General features: G+C 42.4%; 1 pseudogene; it reads right to left on the bottom strand.

Annotated features, from left to right (window-relative positions):
• Positions 1 to 1,454: 1,454 nt before the first annotated feature.
• LOC147455138 (uncharacterized) lies at positions 1,455 to 7,208 on the bottom strand (annotated as a pseudogene).
• Positions 7,209 to 24,640: the final 17,432 nt, after the last annotated feature.

Genomic DNA, 24,640 nt, shown 5'->3' with positions numbered 1-24,640 from the left:
GCGGCCGCACTAGACATCTCCAACAAAGGGGATAGTGTGACAAAGAGGAGAGATGAAGTCAAGGTGTACTCTGAAAAGAAGAGCAACTACACTTTTGAAGACATTGCAAACCCTAAAGTGGCTATCATGAGCCAACTCTACAACCAGTACTTCCATATGTGTACAAAGCGGCCACAGAAGTACAGAATGCCGCCTGGAGCCATTGCTACCACCTTCACCTGGGCAATGCAAAAGAGCAAGCCAAAGGTGATCAATTATGCGGCTTATATCCATGACAACCTGGTGAAGATGGGCAACAAAAATCCCACCTACATTGTGCCAGGTGAACTGATAACAAAAGTGGTTTATGGGGCATTGCACGCCAAGGGAAACTGGCCTGACCCTCCTTCACAGAATGATTGGCTAAGGTTGAAAGAAGATAAAGAAGAAGAACCGCCCAAGGCACCAAGAGTAGCCACAAGGTTGAAGCGCCGGCTAGAAACCGTGCTAGAAGAGCCTCCAGAGCCGAAGACAGGAAAGAAAGAAAGCGTACAAGTGCCTATCAAAGAAACCAAATCACAGAAAGCGGCACGGCTCGAAAGATTGATGGAAAGCTTCAGAGCTGAGAGAGCACTGAAAGGAGATCTGAGCGAGCTGTGGAAGCCCTCACTAGAAGCCATGTCGGGATCATCCTGAAGGGTGCACAGAGATAGATTTGAAGACTACATCAAGAATTTTGAGATTTTGGATGCTACGATAGAAAATATCCCTTTTACAGAAGAATTGGATGAAGTACGACGGCAACTGCTAGAAGAGCAGGAAGGCCAGGAAAGAGAGCGAAAGACCAAGGCGGACCGGGACTTCAAGAAGAAGCCACCAACTCCACCGTCAAGCCCGGAGTCCAGCCCACCCCCATCACCACCTCCTCTTAGCCCTCCACAAACCCAACAAAAAGAAGAGCTAGACACATCTGATGAACAAAAAGATTCAAAGCAAGAAGAGACCAAAGGAGAAGAGCAGAAAGAAGAAGCTAAGCCCAAAGATGAGCAGCCAAAGCCAAAGGAAAGAAAATTTAGCACATTTCTTGATCTACTAGCTGCGGGTTACTCAAGAGAAGAGGCATCCACTGTGGAGTTTGAGCTGGCAAGCACAAGGCCCAAGGAACCGATGCAGAGCCTGCGGTTTGTAGAACTGAAAGAGATGGCCACTGATACGGTGGACCTACAGCCACTGACCAATGACTAGGATGTGGTGATGCACAAGCTAACCGGGCTCAGAGCAAAATCATTGGCCACGGAAAGCGAGATTGCTAATCTCAAAACCACTGAAGTTCAGATCAAGGCTGAAGTCAACACACTACAAAGACAAAGCCAAGAGCATATAGAGAAACAAACAGAGCTGCAAGAAAGTCTGGCCACGGCATTACAAAGATGCCAAGAGATGGAACGAGAGAATCAAGCAGCAGAAAACAAGATTCAAAGAGCTGAAGAAGAATACAGAAAAATCAGCAAGTCCTTGACAGATGCAGAGAGGGAAAGGGACAACCTAACCCTGCAACTTGCTGAAAAATCCAAAGAAGTGAAACACTCAGAAATGCCAAAGAAAAGGCAGAGATAGAACATGAAGCAAGCCACGATGAGGTCATCGAGCTAAAAGACCAAATTAAAGTCAAAGATCAAACCATCCAAAGGCTACGGGCATCTCTTGCCAGAGTCAGAGCTACTAGCTCGACTCACACCTCTTCAGAGAATGAGCTTTATGAAGAACAAATGAAAGAGCTTCAAAAGGACTTAACATTGGAGAAGCGGCAAAGGCTGATGTTGGCTGAGGGCTCTATGGTAATGCAGAACTGACTGGAAGAAGAGCACAAGGCCATGCAAAATGAGCTAGAAGCCATCAAGAGAAAGCTCGAGGAGGCGGAAAAGATAAATGCGGATCTAAACGACCTCCTTGTGAATATGGGAGAGAAAGAAGAAGAAGAGAAGGAAACATTTCAGAAGCAGATAGAAGAGCTGAGAGGCCAGCAACAAACCGAAGAGCAGTAGTTTAGCACTGGACCAGCAGCCATGGAGGGAATAGATATAGAGAATGTGGCAGATCCAATGGTTGGACACCACCATGCAAGAGGAAATCCTTGTAGGACCCTCACAAGAGCCACAAGATCTGACACAAGAAGAAGAAGAGAAGCTGCAAAAGGCCATAGAAGCGGTAGTCAGAGACACAGCCAAAGAAGCCTTGGAATGGGAGCAGAGGGTCTTTAAATCAATGACTATTCAGAAGATAGATGCCAGCAACCTTCGACGTGAATGGCTATAGCCCTCTCTCCCATATCCTCTGTTGAAAAATGAAGCTGCCACGATCAACAAGCGGATCAGAGAGGAGCCAACAATGCCAATGTACAAAGCAGACATCTCCAAACCTAAATGGGTCAAGCTGATAGTAGACTCTCAACCCAGGTGGAGAAAGGCATGGCTTACAAAGTATCCTCAGTATCTAATCCATTTGGTAGAGGCACCTAAAGTGATCAGAGATAACCTCAGTTTCTGCCCTCTACCAAGGATGAGAACATGGAAAGCCCATGAGTTGCTGCAGAGAAGCCAACCCACTTGGCTAAATTACCCGAAGCTGTCGAGCTCGAAGGCATGTGAGAGAATAAGTGAGCAATACATGGTGAAAACCCTAACGGGCGCCATCAAATTGTTCACTGGCTCGCCTAATCTGTCTTGCATCATGATGAGAAAGATTTGTAAAACCCTTTTGGCAGTCTTCGAGACCTTCAAACCAGGCCAGGCGACAGACAGTATCTTCTTCTTTCAAGATACATACAGATGTGCATACGATCTGTTTGGTCAGCCTTCTCACGAGGTGACACATGCACTGTATCAGAGGATCATGTTTTTACCATCTTATCACCTCCAAGCCTTTGAAGAAGCCTTCTACACCGGCTTCTTCACAATCAGCACAGATATATTCGGCCCGACGCTACTACCTCAACTTGCAAGATATGAGTCACTTCTCAAGATGAGAGAAAGCCTCCAATGAAGAAGCAGCTCAACAGCCATGTCGGGGACGACATGAACAAGGAGGGGGGGAGTGTTAGCGGCTGGACACACCCAATGGAAAATGACTGCTCGTCGACGGATTATTATTTTTTGTAATTATTCATTTATTGAGAAAACCCGACATTTCACCTTTGTAAATATTGGGGCTTACAGAAGTTTCCAGATTGTATCCCAGTTTTGACATTTAGATTGAGTAGATGGTTAAAATGGAAGATTAGGGTTTGAGATTGTAAGGTATTTATACCACTTTTTGACCTTAATGAAAAACCTTTGTCATTTTTAAAAAAAAGTAATGTCTGTGAGTGAGCGTACTATGTACGAGAGAGTGAGAGATTCATCTTGACGCTACACGTGCACCGGTGGTCAGAATCGAGTGCGAAGAACTGCAGCGTGTTGCCCCTTACAAGAGCTACGCACCGATACCTACATTGCGGGCGTACGGCCGGTTTTGCGAGCTCGACCTTTCTGTGAATGAGCGTACTATGTACGAGAGAGTGAGAGATTCATCTTGACGCTACGCGCGCACCGGTGGTCAGAATCGGGTGCGAAGAAGTGCAGCGTGTTGCCCCTGACAAGAGCTACGTGCCGATACCTACATTGCGGGCGTACTGTCCGGTTTTGCGAGCTCGACCTACGAGCTTCATCTGGTGATTCGGTGAGCATACGTTATGCGTTTTCGCATGTCAGCATATCCACGCGTTTGCATTGAGTAGAGCTACACATTAGACACTTTAGTTTTCGGAAACGATGACCTGCAAATTTCGGCCAGACATCCTACGTGATTTTGCACCGGGTGTTTAGGGTTGAGATTTTGGTTCATAGACCTTAGGGAGAGCGACCTATTGGTGTTCGTAGGGTCTCCTTCAAGTTCTGTGGCGTTTCGAGACCGTTTGATGGGTATTCGGCTCTAGAAAGCGTTGTAGGAAATGATCTCTTCTTATGCACTCTTGAAGGCTGTAGCTTAGACATTGGGTAGAGACCTTTGTAGGAATTAGTCGAGAGTCGTTCGAGTGTAGATTGACACCCTATGCTTGCTTCCACGCTCCTGCGGGTCGAGCTTTATCCTTAGCTGGCAAATCTTGTTATGTGAGTTCTCGTTGTGCTGACGTCCATCGCGGCGTATCCGCCAACAATTTTATAATATTTGCTCTTAATTTTTTGCTTGCTGTTAAAAGAAGGATATAGGCCCTATGAAGCTCAAAATTAAGAAAGACAGCAAATTTTGTAGATATCTATACTAATAGATAATGGGGGAGGGAATTCCGGCCCTCCCCCTCTGACACGTGTCAGTGTTTCTTGAGTCCGGCGCCCTCACGGCAGTGAGCTCTGAGCGAAAGTGAAACAGTGAGAGAGAACAAAGCGAACGTGATTTCTGCCTTCTCTTAAATGCACACATTTGGCAGTATTGTGGGGGCCTTGCAAGGAGAGCCGAGCTCGGACTATTGATTAGACACTTGAAAGGAGACGCACCTGCAGGTGTTTTAGAGGCTAGGGTCGTCTGAGAGAGAGAGAGAGAGAGAGAGAGAGAGAGAGAGATGCCTCATATCTATCGTTTGCTGTGGAGATTCGATATGGCTGTCCTATGACGCAAGCCAACGGGGGCAGAGAGAGAGAGAGAGAGAGAGAGAGAGAGAGAGAGAGAGAGAGAGAGGCTCAACGCTATGAAGTAGAGAGAGAGCAGCAGCAACAGCATGCGGCCTTTTTTTTCCCAAACTGCCTTTCAAATTTTCCAAAATTCCTAAAATACTCCTGGCCTTGAGTTTTTGGAGATGAATCGCTGCGTTATTTAAATTTTCCAAAATTCCCAAAATACCCCTAGCCTTGAGTCTTTGGAAATGAATCGCTGCGTTATTTTAAGGGATGCTAAGCACTCAAAAATGGATCTCAGTTGAACATCCAATTTTAAGAGATGAATCCCTCCGTTATTTTAAGACATGCTAAGCACTCAAAAATGGATCTCAGTTGAACGTCCAATTTTAAGAGATGAATTGCTCCGTTATTTTAAGACATGCTAAGCATAGATAAAAGGATATTTTGTGAATTTTGAATTTGACTAGTATTTTGGGGATTTTCACAAATTGGGTTCCATGATAGCCTTGGTGTTGGCTCCGAAGAACAGCAAGGTGTCGACCTCCACAAGTATGTAGACGTCGTGTGCGTCCTCTAACATTCAGTCGATTTGCACGGCATGCATGTGCACAGAAGAGAGAGAGAGAGAGAGAGAGAGAGAGATGCCTCAACGACCTGTGCGGATTGTAAGGTGAGATATCCCCAACGGTAGAGAAAGAGAGAGTGAGTTTGAATTTGGAACTAAAAGGTGCAACCTGCACCGGGACAAGCTAGAGAGAGAGAGCGCGCATGCGGCCAACTAGCTTAGAGAGAGAGAAAATAGAAATGTTGCCACTACATGTTCATCTTCTTCTTCGAAGGTGTGCAAGCTCAGAGCTAGTGATGCAGCTACGCATGGAGCTAAATGCCACTCTGAAGACCCCGGGTTGCAACGACCTGTAATTGCTCAGCGATGACTACGTTGTGGTGTACGCGCTTCAATCCCTGCTCACCACTCTCTCCCCTTCTTCCACGCCACTGATCTTGAGAGAGGTTGCAATTTCCTCTAAACCCTCTCTCTCTCTCTCTCTCTCTCTCTCTCTCTCTCTCTCTCACACACACACACACACACACACACGTTTGCAGTTCCATTGCATGAGGAGATAAAGATAGAATTGAATATTAACTTGGACGATACAATGTCGGCAAAAATGGATGGGGCAATTGCAAAGCTGATGATGATAACGACTTGTGCGGATTGTAAGGTGAGATATCCCCAACGGTAGAGAAAGAGAGAGCGAGTTTGAATTTGGAACTAAAAGGTGCAACCTGCACCGGCACATGCTAGAGAGAGAGAGCGCGCATGCGGCCAACTAGCTTAGAGAGAGAGAGAGAGAGAGAAAATAGAAATGTTGCCACTACATGTTCATCTTCTTCTTCGAAGGTGTGCAAGCTCAAAGCTGATGATGCAGCTACGCGTGGAGCTACGTGCCACTCTGAAGACCCCGGACTGCAACGACCTGTAATTGCTCAGCGATGACTACGTTGTGGTGTACGTGCTTCAATCCCTGCTCACCACTCGCTTCCCTTCTTCCACACCACTGATCTTGAGAGAGGTTGCAGTTTCCTCTAAACCCTCTCTCTCTCTCTCTCTCTCTCTCTCTCTCTCTCTCTCTCACACACACACACACACACACACACACACATTTGCAGGTTCCATTGCATGAGGAGATAAAGATAGAATTGGATATTAACTTGGACGATACAATGTCGGCAAAAATGGATGGGGCAATTGCAAAGCTGATGATGATTGTGATTGTAGCGATGGTGGGTAGATTGTGTAAACGGAGGAAGGTAACAACAATGGAAGCACATGGCTATGAGGCAGATGTAATACTGTATGTGATTGTGTGTCAACGTAAATGGTAAGAGACTCTTTCTTTCAAATTTGTCCAAAGATTGTGGTGTCGATGATGAGTCAATCGTAGTTATTTGAAGAATCCCACAATGAGCGAATGTTTGATATCCCCAACCGCAAAAATCATGATGTTGATGTGCACACATTCAGCTCTGATATGGAAGAAGGGGCCAACGGTGATGGCATGCAAGGGTATGGATAAGCATCCACATGGATTTTACTAGCGACCCTTTTCCAGCCCACGACCCGGAAGAGGCCCAACATAGCAAGAAGAGCAGTAATATTGGGAAGGTAATGGGTACCCGCAGTGGAGATGGCATACTAGATGGTGTGGCGCCTTATTAGGGAGCGTTGAAGGTAAGAATCCCCTATGAGCTCAAGAGGCCTGCCATTTTGAGGTGGCGAATGCAAAGAGTATGCACAATTTCTCCAACAATGTAGGGCAAAGGAGGCAACAAGGGGTGCTCTTCATGGTTGATGAGGGCCAGTTGGGGGGTGCCCAAGAATGTGCAATGAATCTGTATGAGAACATAGATTAGAAAGATTAAGAACCTGCACCACCATGAGATTCTTTGAGCGAGTGGCACACCCACGAGGGTTGCATCCACCTCCCTTGCAAGAAAATGTGTCTTTAACACCAGGAAGAAAGACCTCAGAGCCACGAAGAAGGTTGTAGTTTCTTTGCGGATGCCAATGTCCATTCTGTCAAGCTAGAGAAAGAGAGAGAGAGAGAGAGACAGAGCAGGCGGCCAAGCTGAGAGAGAGGAAGTCGTAGTTACCCTGATTTAGTTTTGAATGCAAGCTTACGTCTTTCATCCAAAGCTTCCATCATAGAACAATATCCATCGCGGCACCAAACGAAGCACGCATTCATGCCACGACCCCTGATTATACAGAGGACCATGTAATGCAGGGCAGTCGATTGGGCGCCCACAAGCGCAGGGTGTTGATGCAGGCTTGCAGATGAGCGTGAAGATCATCAAAGGCTTGCAAGGCCTCTGCGAATTTATGACTCCTAGACACAATTGCATGCCCTTGAAGCCTCTTAGGCACTATGGAGGCAGTCATGTCGAATACACTGCAAAGTCTCAACCAGATTCTTGAAGCGCAGACTGCCAGTTTTTTGCACATGGCAAGTTGCAAGCTCTTGCTGCAAGGATGAGTGGGTTGGGATCTTGGAAGGTGGGGAGGGGGGTGGGGTGGGGTGGGGTGGGGCAAGTGAGGGAAAGAGGGGCCATGCCGCCGCTGGAGGCGGCGCCGCTATACTAGTAATGTATAAAAATAAGCCAAATTGACAAAAATAAGTAATAATTTCTAAGGGGATGACCAAAACTCTTGAAAATTGGTCAAAAGCCATTCCATGAAGTCAATTATCATTGTAATTGCTTATTGATGTGCTAGCCTTAATATTGCCTATTTTAATTTTCCTAAATTCTAATAATGATAATAAATGCTAAGAGGTTCAAACCAAAATGGATCCCAAACCCAAAATCTAAACGACATGAAGAAATGGAAATATTTTTCAATGTTAAAGATTAGGTCAATGGGGACGAGGACCAGATTAGTGATTTAGGTTATTTTGGGCATACAGCAACCAAATAAGAAACAATTTGACCAAAGGGGTTTGTAAGTATAAAAATAGTGCTAATTAGACCAAGAATGCATATAGGTTGCCAAACTTGATCCAAAAAACTGCGACTTCACCTAATGTTGATGCCAAGCTAGTGCTACAGGGCAACCCATCAATAAATGCATGGACACCATCATCAAAAACCTTTCTTCTTCTTGTATCCATTAACACACGATCTCCCGGGGAGCGGGGGGGGGGGGGGGGGAGGCATAACTTAATAATTATGTAACTATTACATGAGTGCAGCAGAAGCGATTATTTTTTTTTTCTCACATTTTCACATATAGAGAAGGGTACCCTAAAATGGAGTTTTAAAAAAATTTACAGATTGAATAGAAAAAGGGTGTTATTTATTTATCAAAAATTCACAGATAAAGAGTTTTAAAAATAATCATTGAACGCACGTGATATACACAATTTATACATAGTGACCCTCTCGAGCACACGATACAAGGAGCCACCCATGCCCTCTTCTTCTAGTATGTGTCTATCTTGTATAATGTGTAAAAGAACAAGGGATAAATAGTTTCCTCTAAGTTCAAAGGATGATGCAACATGCTGTTTAGAAGCTTCATGATCAAGCCAATGTTTAGACTATTAATCACTTTTGAGGGTGGATATGGATAGTCCCAAAAATGGTAATTGTAATGAGATTCCCTTGCCACAAGGGTCTCTTGAACACACAGAGAAGGATACCCTAAAATAGAGTTTTAAAAAAATTTACAGATTGAATAAAAAAAGGGTGTTATTTATTTGTCAAAAGTTCATAGATAAGTAATTTTAAAAATAATCATTGAGCACACGTGATATACACAACTTATACATAGTGACCTTCTCGAGCACACGATACAAGGAGCCACTCATGCCCTCTTCTTCTAGTATGTGTGTATCTTGCATAATGTGTAAAAGAACAAGGAATAAATAGTTTCCTCTAAAGTCAAAGGATGATACAACATGCCGTTTAGAAGCTTCATGAGCAAGCCAATGTTTAGACTATTAATTACTTTTGTGGGTGGATATGGATAGTCCCAAAAATGGTAATTGTAATGAGATTCCCTTGCCACAAGGGTCTCTTGAACATATAGAGAAGGGTACCTAAAATGGAGTTTAAAAAAAATTTACACATTGAATAGAAAAAGGGTGTTATTTATTTGTCAAAAGTTCAGAGATAAGGAGTTTTGTGCTAAAAATAATTATTGAACGCACGTTGTAACATTTAATGGTCTAGTAACTTGTGTGTAGCAGAAAATAGCATGAACATAGTGAGGATTTCATTAGAATAGCTTCCTAATGAGAATAACAAGAGTGCTTGGGTGGAGAGAGCAACAAAAATCATAACACTTAGTTAAATAGCATGAACAATACTTCAAAAGAGAGAGAAATTAAGCAATTGACAACAGTTGAGGACCTGATTTCCATGGAGCCGGTCCCCCCTCCAAAAGGCTTTGTATTATGGTTTCTCCCATCACGAGAGACATTTTACAATACAATTCTTTGTGTTCCTTCAATACTAGCTAGTGCAATAAAGATGGAAACTTCATGCACTAAGCAAAACACTTATCAAAGACAACATCAATTCCCTCATGGTCTCATACCCAAGACCTCACACGCCTTCGAAGATGGTGAGAGCTAGTGGGGTATGAGAGTAGATTGAGAGGAAGAAGGAGTATTCTTACAAGAAAGATGTACTTCTCCACACATAATTACTCATATTAGCATAGCTTAGCGTAGTAATTAGCATGGTAGAGGAGATGAGCATGCACTGAAGCTTGGCCCCTGGTTGGATTTGCATCACAAAGCCAAGAGTTGTTCGTGTAGGCATCCCTTCTCACAAGCTTGGAGTAGGTGGTAAGCTTTCCATTAAATCTTGAGAAGGACAGAGAGTCTTCTTTGCTTCACACATGAGATTGTGTGAGTGTGTGTGTGATAATGCCTTGTAAAAATCAGTCCCCTCTCTCTCTTGGTCGACCTCCCTTGCTAATTACTCATGCTATAGCCCTATTTGACCTCCCAAGCCTCAGCCAATGGAAATTAAGGAGCATAAGTGATAGCCTTCTCACATGTGTCCCCCTTTCCCCTTTTGTGAGAGCTTTAGGTAATTAATAAATGCAGCTAAACTCTCATTTGGACCCGTTTGCCTCCTGGCCAATAGGAATCGGGCAAACCATTGTGCTGTTGAATGCTCATTGATCCCCTTGGGAGACTGTCCAATAGTCTTCTAGAAAGCTTAATTCTTATTAGTTTTTTTATCAAGTGTTTTTTAAATTAATTAAACTAGATTTATTGGTCCACCTCCATGGCCATCCAATAGGATTTGAGTACACCTTGTGGGCATCTCGCCTAGGGAGCTGACATGTGTCCCTCTTTCCCCTTATGTACAAATGAAGCTTGTGAGTGTGTGTGGGTGTTTCTCTCTCATCCCCTACTTCTTGGGCTCACCCCCTCCTATGTAGGGCTTAACAAAGACTTTTTGGGACACACTCAAAGCATCCAATTCCCCTAATGTTTGACCTTTGGACACAAACTTTGAATCTTGGAACCTTAGCATTTTGGAAGTTTTAATGGGCTGAACCTTAGGGTCTTTTAAGCCCATTGTTGCCCATGGCTCTTTTGCAGATGACCCCCCCTTTGGATCCCTAATGTGGCCAGTCTGCTAGCTTAACCAATACTCTAACTTTTTCTCCCGTGGCACTTTCCCATATTAAATGATCAGTTTAACATGAGAAAATCATTTAGGAGAATTAGATATTGATTATTATGACACACGTGATATGAAGGAGTACGAGCGGAAGTGCGACGCGAGAGAAATTGCGAGAAGAAGAGCACGACAATATGGTGAACTCGTTCTACTGTAATGTGTAGAGCATAGTGAGTTCTTATTAGGTTTTTACAAAAGAATATGTGTATATACCTGGCGGCCCGCCCACTTACCTGGGCGACCACATTGGGCTTTATACCCCAACAACCTCCCACTTAAAGTCCAATGTGGTACTTTAAGTGTGAGAGAAGCTACTATACAAGCTAATATACAAGAGATGTAGAGAAGTGATCTACTACCCTACACCTAACTGCTTGCGAAAATGCGCAAAGCTCTCTGAGGGAAGTCCTTTTGTAAGTAGATCAGCAGGATTTTCTGTGGTGTGAACTTTGACAAGCTGAAGTTGCTTATCCTCGAGCATTTCCCTGATGAAATGCTACTTCACATCCACATGCTTTGTCTTTGAGTGATAAACTGGATTGCGAGCCAAAGGTATAGCACTTTGACTATCACAATATAACACAGGCATCTCTTCTTTGATTCCCAAATCTGTTACTAGTCGATTAAGCCAAATTGATTCTTTGCATGCCTCTGATGCTGCAACATATTCAGCCTCTGTAGTAGACTGAGTAACACAATCTTGTAATCTAGAATGCCATGATACTGCTCCCCCAGCCAATGTAAAGACATACCCTGACGTAGACCTTCGGTTTTCTAAGTCACCTGCATAATCTGAGTCTGTAAAACCCTTTACACTTAGCTCCTGACTCCCATAGCATATACGCATACTCTTTGTAGCTTTCAGGTATCTCAATATTCCTTTCACTGTCTCCCAATGTTTCTTGCCTAGGTTTGACATGTATCGACTTACTACTCCCACTGCAAATGCAATGTCTGGGCGAGTAGCAATCATTGCATACATCAAACTACCCACTGCAGACGCATATGGAATCTTATCCATTTCAGCCTGTTCTTCCTCAGACACAGAACAATCTTGTTTGCTAAGTTTCACATATGGTGGCAATGGAACACTCAGTGCCTTTCCCTTCTCCATATTGAAACGTTGCAAAACCTTGTCAATATACTCTGTTTGAGATAACCAAATCAACTTCTTTGATCTGTCTCTCTCAATGCGCATACCAAGTATATGACTTGCCTCACCCATGTCTTTCATGTCAAACGATTTTCCCATCTCTGACTTCAAAGCTGAAATTTCTTCCAAGTGCTTGCCAGCAATCAACATGTCATCCACATACAAAATAAGGATTAGCCAACTACCATCCTTAGCCTTCTTTGTATATAGACAGTGATCGAACTCACTACGTTTGTAGCCTTGAGAAAGCATAAACTTGTGGAATTTATGGTACCATGCCCTCGGTGATTGTTTTAAGCCATAAAGACTCTTTAACAACTCGCATACCCAATCTTCCTTGCCTTTCTCAACAAACCCTTCTGGCTGCTGCATGTAAATTTCCACATCTAAATCACCATGCAAGAACGTTGTCTTGACATCCATTTGGTGCAACACCAAATCTAATATGGCAACCAATGCAAGAAAGCATCTCAATGTAGTCATCTTGACCACCGGAGAGAAGACTTCATCAAAGTCAATGCCTTGTTCTTGCTTAAAGCCCTTGGCAACAAGCCTTGCTTTGTACTTTGGCTGACTATCGTGAGCGGTGATCTTATACCTGTAAACCCATTTACAAGGTAGAGCCTTTTTTCCCTGTGGTAATTTAACTAGCTTCCATGTCTTGTTTTTATGCAGAGCTGTCATCTTTGACTGCATGGCCAATTGCCAATTCCCGGAGTCCTTCATTTGCACTGCTTCCTTGTAACATCAAGGCTCATTGCAATCAGTCAACATGACATAGTTCATAGATGGAACAAACCTATCAGGAGGTCGCGTGACACGTCCAGATCTACGCACAATAGGTGGCTCAGGCTCAGCCACAACCTGTGGTTCCACTCTATCCTGTCCTTGCTCCTCTTGAGCCCTGACATTTTGTCTTGCACGTGCAGGTCCATCTTCTTGGAAGACAACTCTTCTAATCTCCTCAGCCCTCTCTGGTTTAGAATGATATTTGGATTCATTAAAGTGAACATCCTTGTTGCGGACAACCTTTTTGGATTCGGGATCCCAAAGTCTGTACCCCATCTCACCAGAATCACCATAGCCTAGAAAGATGCACTTTCTACTCTTTGGCTCAAGTTTGTTCCTAAATTCCTTTGGAACGTGAGTATATGCCTCACAGCCAAAGACTCTGAGATGATTGTATGAGGGCATTTTGCCTGACCATACCATCTCTGGCATTGAACCCTTCTGCAAAACCTTGCTAGGAGATCTATTTACAAGATGAACAGTTGTTGATACAGCTTCAGCCCAAAACCCATTTGGCAGCTGTGCATTAGACAACATACTTCTGACCTTCTCTTGTATGGTCCTATTCATCCTCTCAGCAACACCATTTTGAGGAGGATTGTAAGGAGCAGTAAGTTCACGTTTTATACCTTTTGACTCACAAAAGTCCTGAAAGGCCTTTGAAACATACTCTCCACTATTGTCAGTGCGTAAGCATTTAAGCTTCTTGCCACTCTGATTCTCCACAAGTGTCACAAACATTTTGAAAACACTAAACGCTTCATCCTTGTGCTTGAGAAAGTAAACCCATACTTTCCTCGAGTAATCATCTATAAATGTCATAAAGTAAGAAGCTCCCCCTAGAGATAGGTTAGGCATAGGTCCACACAAATCACTATGAACAAGTGCCAACTGTGTATCTCTTCTACTACTTCTATGCTTATGTGGCTGTTGTGTTTGCTTACCATACAGACAATGTTCACAGAATTCAAAATCATTAAATGAAAAGGCAAGCAAATAACCAGAACGAGACAAGATTTCCATTCCCTTCTTGGACATATGTCCTAACTGGCTATGCCACAAAGAAACGTTCGGCTGCTCGGTTACATTAATTACATTTTTAGAGACATTTGATACATAAATCATGTAAAGTCCTCCAGACTTTACTCCATGTGCTACTGTCATAGAACCCTTGGATATCTTCCACATGTTCTGTCCAAAAGTGGTGACGTAGCCAGCATCATCAAGTAAACATGTGCCGATCAAGCTCTTTGTAATTGCGGGAACATGTCTCACATTCTTCAGCGTGAAAGAAGAGCCATTCTGAAACTTCAATTGAACATCTCCAACACCTAAAATCTCACATGTCTGCCCATTGCCTAGCCGAACATGATCTTTAGTGGGCACATAAGAGGTAAACCACTCCTTGTTTGGAGACACATGAAGTGATGCCCCTGAGTCTATAATCCAGTCACTCAGTGCATTTCCATCAGATGCTGTAAGAACAGCTGAGTCCATTGTATTCTTCAAGAAGTAGATGTCTCCTGACACTAGACCGTCAATTGTATAGCACTTTGACTATCACAATATAACACAGGCATCTCTTCTTTGATTCCCAAATCTGTTACTAGTCGATTAAGCCAAATTGATTCTTTGCATGCCTCCGATGCTGCAACATATTCAGCCTCTGTAGTAGACTGAGTAACACAATCTTGTAATCTAGAACGCCATGATACTGCTCCCCCAGCCAATGTAAAGACATACCCTGACGTAGACCTTCGGTTTTCTAAGTCACCTGCATAATCTGAGTCTGTAAAACCCTTTACACTTAGCTCCTGACTCCCATAGCATATACGCATACTCTTTGTAGCTTTCAGGTATCTCAATATTCCTTTCACTGCCTCCCAATGTTTCTTGCCTAGGTTTGACATGTATCGACTTACTACTCCCACTGCAAATGCAATGTCTGGGCGAGTAGCAATCATTGCATACATCAAACTACCCACTGCAGACGCATATGGAATCTTATCCATTTCAGCCTGTTCTTCCTCAGACACAGAACAATCTTGTTTGCTAAGTTTCACATATGGTGGCAATGGAACACTCAGTGCCTTTCCCTTCTCCATATTGAAACGTTGCAAAACCTTGTCAATATACTCTGTTTGAGATAACCAAATCAACTTCTTTGATCTGTCTCTCTCAATGCGCATACCAAGTATATGACTTGCCTCACCCATGTCTTTCATGTCAAACGATTTTCCCATCTCTGACTTCAAAGCTGAAATTTCTTCCAAGTGCTTGCCAGCAATCAACATGTCATCCACATACAAAATAAGGATCAGCCAACTACCATCCTTAGCCTTCTTTGTATATAGACAGTGATCGAACTCACTACGTTTGTAGCCTTGAGAAATCATAAACTTGTGGAATTTATCGTACCATGCCCTCGGTGATTGTTTTAAGCCATAAAGACTCTTTAACAACTCGCATACCCAATCTTCCTTGCCTTTCTCAACAAACCCTTCTGGCTGCTGCATGTAAATTTCCACATCTAAATCACCATGCAAGAACATTGTCTTGACATCCATTTGGTGCAACACCAAATCTAATATGGCAACCAATGCAAGAAAGCATCTCAATGTAGTCATCTTGACCACCGGAGAGAAGACTTCATCAAAGTCAATGCCTTGTTCTTGCTTAAAGCCCTTGGCAACAAGCCTTGCTTTGTACTTTGGCTGACTATCATGAGCGGTGATCTTATACCTGTAAACCCATTTACAAGGTAGAGCCTTTTTTCCCTGTGGTAATTTAACTAGCTTCCATGTCTTGTTTTTATGCAGATCTGTCATCTCTGACTGCATGGCCAATTGCCAATTCCCGGAGTCCTTCATTTGCACTGCTTCCTTGTAACATGAAGGCTCATTGCAATCAGTCAACATGACATAGTTCATAGATGGAACAAACCTATCAGGAGGTCGCGTGACACGTCCAGATCAATGCACAATAGGTGGCTCAGGCTCAGCCACAACCTGTGGTTCCACTCTATCCTGTCCTTGCTCCTCTTGAGCCCTGACATTTTGTCTTGCACGTGCAGGTGCATCTTCTTGGAAGACAACTCTTCTAATCTCCTCAACCCTCTCTGGTTTAGAATGATATTTGGATTCATTAAAGTGAACATCCTTGCTGCGGACAACCTTTTTGGATTCGGGATCCCAAAGTCTGTACCCCATCTCACCAGAATTACCATAGCCTAGAAAGATGCACTTTCTACTCTTTGGCTCAAGTTTGTTCCTAAATTCCTTTGGAACGTGAGTATATGCTTCACAGCCAAAGACTCTGAGATGCTTGTATGAGGGCATTTTGCCTGACCATACCATCTCTGGCACTGAATCCTTCTGCAAAACCTTGCTAGGAGATCTATTTACAAGATGAACAGTTGTTGATACAGCTTCAGCCCAAAACCCATTTGGCAGCTGTGCATTAGACAACATACTTCTGACCTTCTCTTGTATGGTCCTATTCATCCTCTCAGCAACACCATTTTGAGCAGGATTGTAAGGAGCAATAAGTTCACGTTTTATACCTTTTGACTCACAAAAGTCCTGAAAGGCCTTTGAAACATACTCTCCACCATTGTCAGTGCGTAAGCATTTAAGCTTCTTGCCACTCTGATTCTCCACAAGTGTCACAAACGTTTTGAAAACACTAAACGCTTCATCCTTGTGCTTGAGAAAGTAAACCCATACTTTCCTCGAGTAATCATCTATAAATGTCATAAAGTAAGAAGCTCCCCCTAGAGATAGGTTAGGCATAGGTCCACACAAATCACTATGAACAAGTGCCAACTGTGTATCTCTTCTACTACTTCTATGCTTATGTGGCTGTTGTGTTTGCTTACCATACAGACAATGTTCACAGAATTCAAAATCATTAAATGAAAAGCCAGGCAAATAACCAAAACAAGACAAGATTTCCATTCCCTTCTTGGACATATGTCCTAACTGGCTATGCCAGAAAGAAACGTTCGGCTGCTCGGTTACATTGATTACATTTTTAGAGACATTTGATACATAAATCATGTAAAGTCCTCCAGACTTTACTCCATGTGCTACTGTCATAGAACCCTTGGATATCTTCTACATGTTCTGTCCAAAAGTGGTGACGTAGCCAGCATCATCAAGTAAACATGTGCCGATCAAGCTCTTTGTAATTGCGGGAACATGTCTCACATTCTTCAGCGTGAAAGAAGAGCCATTCTGAAACTTCAATTGAACATCTCCAACACCTAAGATCTCACATGTCTGCCCATTGCCTAGCCGAACATGATCTTTAGTGGGCACATAAGAGGCAAACCACTCCTTGTTTGGAGACACATGAAGTGATGCCCCTGAGTCTATAATCCAGTCACTCAGTGCATTTCCATCAGATGCTGTAAGAAGAGTTGAGTCCATTGTATTTTTCAAGAAGTAGATGTCTCCCTACACTAGACTGTCATCCTCTGCAACAGTGTTTGTCACATTTATTTCTTGAATCTTCACTGAGGACTTGTTCTTCTCACCATGGTCTTCAGCTTTCTCTTTGCCTTTTTCTGCTTTCCATTCTCTGCAGTCTCTTTTCATGTGACCCTTCTTGCCACAATGGTAGCATTCTATGTCACTCTTGCCTTTAGCACTGCGGGACTTGCTACGAGACTGATTCCTCTTTCCACCTTTGTACTTTTCTTTGGTCCTTCCCCTGACAACTAAGGTTGTTCCTTTGCCTTTGTCCATTGTCTTTCTATTGGTTTCTTCAGTAAGCAGACTTCCTTCTACACCTGTTATGTTCAAACCATCTGGAGGTGCAGAATTACTCAAAGTTGTGCGAAACGTGTCCCAACTTTCCGGCAATGTGATCAACAGGAACATAGCTCTAACAGGTTCATCAAACTTGACACCTTGAGCTGACAACTGACTATAGATTGTGTTGAATTCATTCAGATGATTGGACATAGGTGTCCCTTCTTTCATCTTCAAGTCAACAAGCTTCTTAAGCCAGTATACCTGTGAAGCTGCACTCTGCTTCTCATAAATATCACTCAGCTTTAACCATGCTTGATAAGCCGACATCTCGTCTGCTACATTGAAGTAAACGCTTTCTGCCAAAGTCAGCATAATGGTAGAAAGTGCCAATTCATCCATTTCGCTCCATTCATCTTCGTCCATATCTTCTGGTTTTATCCCCTTGAGCTTTATAGGTTTTATCTGCTTCTTTTGTACCAACACGTGCCAAATCTGCTGCCTCCACAATGGGAAATTGGTTCCATCCAGCTTCTTGATATTGTAAAGAGCAGTGTCATGTGATCCAGCCATAGCTACGCTTCACAGTAGTTTACTTTTCTGGGAAAAATTCGGCAGAGTTTCCTCTGTAAACTGACCTCTGAACCAATATCAACCTGTCAAATGAACCAAGAAAGCTTCAGATTCTGCAGAAATTTTGGCAGAGTCTCCTTTGTAAAATGGATCTGGTGTACTAAAAATAGACCAAAAAACAGCTCAAAAACACTGTCTCTCTGACACTGTAAGCTGTGGGTAAACCTGTCCTGCACCTATACTGTCTCTGACTGTCCTGTCACTGTCCTGTAAGCATAGACTGCGACAATGCCTCAACGGTAGTAAAGCAAAGATGCAATCCCAACTGTCTAACTCACAGTCAATACATCCTAGCTGCCTATCTAAGGGTGCTCGAGGAATCGCTCCAAGACCTGTATCACTGAAAGGATCTCAACATTCGAGAATCCCCCAACTCAATAAAACCTCACTCGACCCTCAACAAAGGCTGCAGTAAATCTGACAGTACATAGACTTCCCACAAAGTCATACATCCACAAATTTCCCACTGTATGTTGTAACCATTGCGGCGGTTGTTTGCTGCGTTACTCACAGCCAGCAAACCCTCAACAGACATACATCATCTCTGACAATACATCCCATGTGGAAGTACCTGCAATGTCAGGATGAAATCTGGAATATCAAGCAGCAAGCACAAGCTACTTGATGAACTAGTGAATGTCGCCTACAGTCTCTGTGTAGATGTGCCTGTGTCATATGTGACACGCCTCCAAGAACTGTGAGCCGTCCTTCGATGTGTAGACAGCCACAAATCAACACTATGGGAGTGTCGATATTCTCAGCACCTGCAGTCGTAGGCCGAAAACCCCAAATTTGCAGAGTCGGATCTGCACCCGTCGAGACCACGTAGTCGAAAATGGCATGCGCAGACCTTTGTCGAAGCCAAACGGTGGCCTAGATGACCTCAGAATGAAATTCTGACAACACCAAGCCCTTTGGGTTCTCCCACGAGATTTGGGGCCGTGTTTTCGCCTGTCGAATTTCACTCCAATCTGAGCTGGTGACTCTAGCTTCCTGCAGTGCTGCCTCGAGCCTCGATCTGAGCTCTGACCAGTTGAAGGAGTACGAGCGGAAGTGCGACACGAGAGAGAGTGCGAGAAGAAGAGCATGACGATATGGTGAACTCGCTCTACTGTAATGTGTAGAGCATAGTGAGTTCTTATTAGGTTTTTACAAAAGAATATGTGTACATACTTGGCGGCCCGCCCACTTACCTGAGCGACCACATTGGGCTTTATACCCCAACATGATATACACAACTTATACATAGTGACTCTCTCGAGCACGCGATACAAGGAGCCACTCATGTCCTCTTCTTCAAGTATGTATCTATCTTGCATAATGTGTAAAAGAACAAGGGATAAATAGTTTCTTCTAAGGTCAAAGGATGATGTAACATGTCGTTTAGAAGCTTCATGAGCAAGCCAATGTTTAGACTATTAATCACTTCTGCAAGTGGATATAGATAGTCCCAAAAATGGTAAATGTAATGAGATTCCCTTGCCACAAGGGTCGCTTGAACATATTGAACATACAAAGAAGGGTACCCTAAAATGGAGTTTTAAAAATATACATAGATTGAATAGAAAAAGGGTGTTATTTATTTGTCAAAAGTTCACAAATAAGGAGTTTTAAAAATAATTATTGAACGCATGTGATATACACAACTTATATATAGTGACCCTCTCGAGCACACGATACAAGGAGCCACCCATGCCCTCTTCTTCTAATATGTGTCTATCTTGCATAATGTGTAAAAGAACAAGGGATAAATAGTTTCCTCTAAGGTCAAAGGATGATGCAACATGCCGTTTAGAAGCTTCATGAGCAAGCCAATGTTTAGACTATTAATTACTTTTGTGGGTGAATATGGATAGTCCCAAAAAGGGTAATTGTAATGAGATTCCCTTGCCACAAGGGTCTCTTGAACATACACAGAAGGGTACCCTAAAATGGAGTTTTAAAAAAAAAATACATATTGAATAGAAAAAGAGTGTTATTTATTTGTCAAAAAGTTCACAAATAAGGAGTTTTAAAAATAATCATTGAATACACGTGATATACACAACTTATACATAGTGACCCTCTTGAGCACACGATACAAGGAGCCACTCATACCCTCTTCTTCTAGTATGTGTCTATCTTGCATAATGTGTAAAAGAACAAGGGATAAATAGTTTCCTCTAAGGTCAAACGATAATGCAACATGCCGTATAGAAGCTTCATGAGCAAGCCAATGTTTAGACTATTAATCACTTCTGCAAGTGGATATGGATAGCCCCAAAAATGGTAATTGTAATGAGATTCCCTTGCCACAAGGTCTCTTGCACATACACAGAAGAATACCCTAAAGTGGAGTTTTAAAAAAAATTACAGGATTGAATAGAAAAAGGATGTTATTTATTTGTACAAAAGTTCATAAATAAAAAGTTTTAAAAATAATCATTGAACTCACGTGATATACACAACTTATACATAGTGACTCTCGAGCACATGATACAAGGAGCCACTCATGCCCTCTTCTTCTAGTATGTGTCTATCTTGCATAATGTGTAGAAGAACAAGGGATAAATAGTTTCCTCTAAGGTCAAAGGATGATGCAACATGCCGTTTAGAAGCTTCATGAGTAGGCCAATGTTTAGACTATTAATCACTTTTGTGGGTGGATATGGATAGTCCCAAAAAGTGGCAATTGTAATGAGATTTTCTTGCCACAAGGGTCTCTTACACCCCTCGACACAACCAAGTTTCCCATAGATAGTGAGAGGAATAGATGTCAAGGAGGAAACTCTTGTACTCACACTTGTAATAAGAAAGCTAGTATAAGCAACTCAATGGTTGGGTTGTTTTAGGTATGTGACATGGCAGAAAAACCCATTTTTTAAAAGAAATGGGTCACATTATTACTTCATGGAATTTATCAATAGGTGGTTTTGAAAATTTCTTTGAGTGCAGATGATGTATAAAATTTCCTTCACGTGAACCCGCATAGAGGGGTTTCAACCTAAAGGATGACAAATCTCTAAAGCGCCACCATGGGTCGGCCTCTAGAATCTCCCATTACATACTTCTCTTATGTTTAGGCTATGTGAGCTCCATTGGGTTGAAAATCGAGGCAAACACCTTCCAATGGCATCAATCCAAAGTGGGATATTAATCTTTTAATAGAGGTGGATCTCAATCAAGAATTAAGAGAACGCATTACATCGAAGCATCATCGGGCCTATATCACAAGCATCGTTCGAGTGCCTCCTTGGTGTGCTAATCTAAAGAGAAAAGAAGAAGTTAAGCAAAACAATGATCTATCATCCACCACCTTCTCTATCCTTAATGAAAGAAGTGTAGCTAAAGCCAAAATGACAAAACTAGGATAACAAAAATAGGGAGGTTAATAGATTAATAGAATTTCTTAATCAAGGGTTTTTGACCCCACAAAATCTCACCAAGATAAAGAGGATGAGCAACCACCTAGCCGATGAGGCCATGCTTGACAAGGTCCCCTCAAGCACTATAAGTCCAACAAAAGATAGTAAAATACGAAAAATGTATTTGGTGCTTTGGATTCAAATGAAAATTTCTCTCAAAATCGGGATGACTCTTTCTAGTAGGGGCTGGAGCATAAAGACCAACCTTGAATTCCCAAGTTTGTTGCAACAAGCTAAGGAGGAGACCCCACCAATGAGACCCAATTACAAACCCACAAGAAAACATGAAAAGTAGTTAATTCCGAATAGAGGCTCTATGTGTTATCAAAACCTATAAAGCCAGTAAAAAACAAACTTTACTTCCTCTACTGCAAGTTTTTTGCAAATGTCGCTCTCACCCCTTGAGACGTATGATCCTCAAAAATTGCATCAGAGATCTCCAAAAAAATTAACTAATTTTTATGCTTCAAGAGTCAAAAATTGGAGGAGATCTCCTTCATATCAACCTCAAAAGAACCAGACCTGACTTTTCCTAGTTTTATAGAGATCTTGGTTGGGGCTACTATAGAGCTGCTATAAGTGTTTCAAGAACCCAAGTTTGGACAGGCACTTGTCACATCATTGGATTGTAGTCACTCTTTATCATCCTCTTGCTTTGATTGTTGTCTCTTTGTACACTTCAAACTTTTTCTTGCAAAATAAAGCTCGTTGAAAACTCTATCTAACCCCCTTCTACCAATAAGAGATTTCACAATAGTAGATTCTATCTAGATCAAGTGGCAACGTTCGATGTGAGAAGTGGAAAACACAATGGGACTTTGTTGATTGAAGCCTTCAACTTATTTGATATCTCAGTGGTTACTAGCTTCGCATAGATTAATAGGTAGAACGGTAACTACTACAAGGTCACTAGGCTAGAGAGAGTATGTATCTCATTCAATTAATGGAAGGACTTATATTAGGTGCATTGGAGATTTGACCCCTCTTTCTTTATCACATCATAAATTCTTATTTTTAATCTATCCAAATTTAAATCCAAGGCGGGTTGGCCTCACATCGATCAATGCATTCTTAATCATTCCATGTAGAATGCTATGACCTAACTCAAGAGGAAAGATAGGAAGATTAGGGCAAGTAGAAGGTGATCTGATAAGGGAGCAGATATCCAACTTTGAAAGGAGATCCATTGACTTATATTCTCCTACTTTTGGACTTTTGGAACTAAAAGAAAACTTAAATTTGGAAGAACGATGCCTAGATTGCCCTTGCTTTGCCAAACAATATCTCTCTCCCGTGTGCCATGTGTTCCCGTCTCTCTCGCTGTTGCTGTCTGACGGGCAGCATCGCAGATCTCTCTCTCTCTCTCTCTCTCTCTCTCTCTCTCTCTCTCTCTCTCTCTCTCTCTCTCTCTCTCTCGATAACAGGTCTTGAATTCAACTCTCCTCGTCGCCTAGATCTTTAAGGTCTCTTGGATAGTTTCCCACAACGTTAAAACTCTCTTCTTGTTCTTGTTCCACCTGGCAGGTCCACTTTTTTCTCCCTCACAGCCACAAACAGCAACGCTTCCACAATCGTACCAGACGCCCCAAAATAGAAAAAAATAGTATAAAAATGTAAACAATAGACCTAATTTTCTACAATTTCCTCTTGGCAAATTCAAGAAACGAAATTCTGTATGTTTTTGCGTACGAGTAGTCGCTCCAAGTACTGCAGGTGTCAAGCGAGACCTCGACTCGCCAATTTTACAGCACTTCGAGCTCCTCCAGCCACTTGGTGGGACGAGGCTCGACATCGCAAAATAGAAAAAAATAGTATAAAAACCTAAACAATAGACAAAATTTTCTACAATTTCTTCTTGGCAAATTCAAGAAATGAAATTCTGTATGTTTCTGCATACGAATAGTCGCTCCAAGTGTGCCAGATGTCAAACGAGACCTCGACTTATCAATTTTACAGCACTTCGAGCTCCTCTAGCCACGTGGTAGGATGAAGCTCTAAAACACTTAGCTTTTACTTTAGTCCCTTCAAACAAAGGTATCTCCTTGGATTCGCTCAAAACTGATGAATCCAAAATTGGGAGGACCTCTTGGGTTGATAAATAGATAGGCCCAAATATGCATATTTCTACCTTCTTAAGAGGAAGAAAAAGAAAGACTATAAACTAAAACTAACATTCAAACATGGAATCCTAGACAAAAACAAACAAGAGAATATTAATGTCTGCAATCATTATCCCACCCCAAATGTCAAATGTCAAATGCATTACCCAAGCTTCGGCCAAAAGGAAGATTGTGGCTCTTAAGATTGTTAGGCTTCTTGATAAGCCTTTGAATTAGGGCACAATTAGATAGACCATCAATAAAATCAATGTGGGAAATAGGTCCTCCCAATTTTGGATTCATTAGTTTTGAGCGAATCCAAGGAGATACCTTTGTTTGAAAGGACTAAAGTAAAAGCTAAGTGTTTTAGAGCCTCATCTCACCACATAGCTAGAGGAGCTCGAAGTGCTGTAAAATTGACGAGTCCAGGTCTCGTTTGACACTTGGTGCACTTGGAGCGACTACTCGTACGTAAAAACATACAGAATTTTGTTTCTTAAATTTGCCAAGGGGAAATTGTGAAAAATTTTGTCTATTGTTTAGGTTTTTATATTATTTTTTTCTATTTTGTGGTGTCAAGCCTCGTCCCACCAAGTGGCTAGAGGAGCTCGAAGTGCTGTAAAATTGACGAGTCGAGGTCTCGCTTGACACCTGGAGTACTTGGAGCGACTACTCGTACGCAAAAACATACAGAATTCCGTTTCTTGAATTTGCCAAGAGGAAATTGTAGAAAATTAGGTCTATTGTTTGCGTTTTTATACTATTTTTTTCTATTTTGGGGCGTCTGGTACGATTATGGAAGCGTTGCTGTTTGTGGCTGTGAGGGAGAAAAAAGTGGACCTGCCAGGTGGAACAAGAACAAGAAGAGAGTTTTAACGTCGTGGGAAACTATCCAAGAGACCTTAAAGATCTAGGCGACGAGGAGAGTTGAATTCAAGACGTGTTATCAAAAGAAAGAGAGAGAGACATCTGT

Source organism: Adiantum capillus-veneris, chromosome 6 (genome assembly GCF_014529385.1).
Source record: "Adiantum capillus-veneris isolate H3 chromosome 6, ASM1452938v2, whole genome shotgun sequence".
Taxonomy (NCBI): domain Eukaryota; kingdom Viridiplantae; phylum Streptophyta; class Polypodiopsida; order Polypodiales; family Pteridaceae; genus Adiantum; species Adiantum capillus-veneris.
Note: the sequence above shows the minus strand (reverse complement) of the source record. Positions and strands in the feature narration are given on the sequence as shown.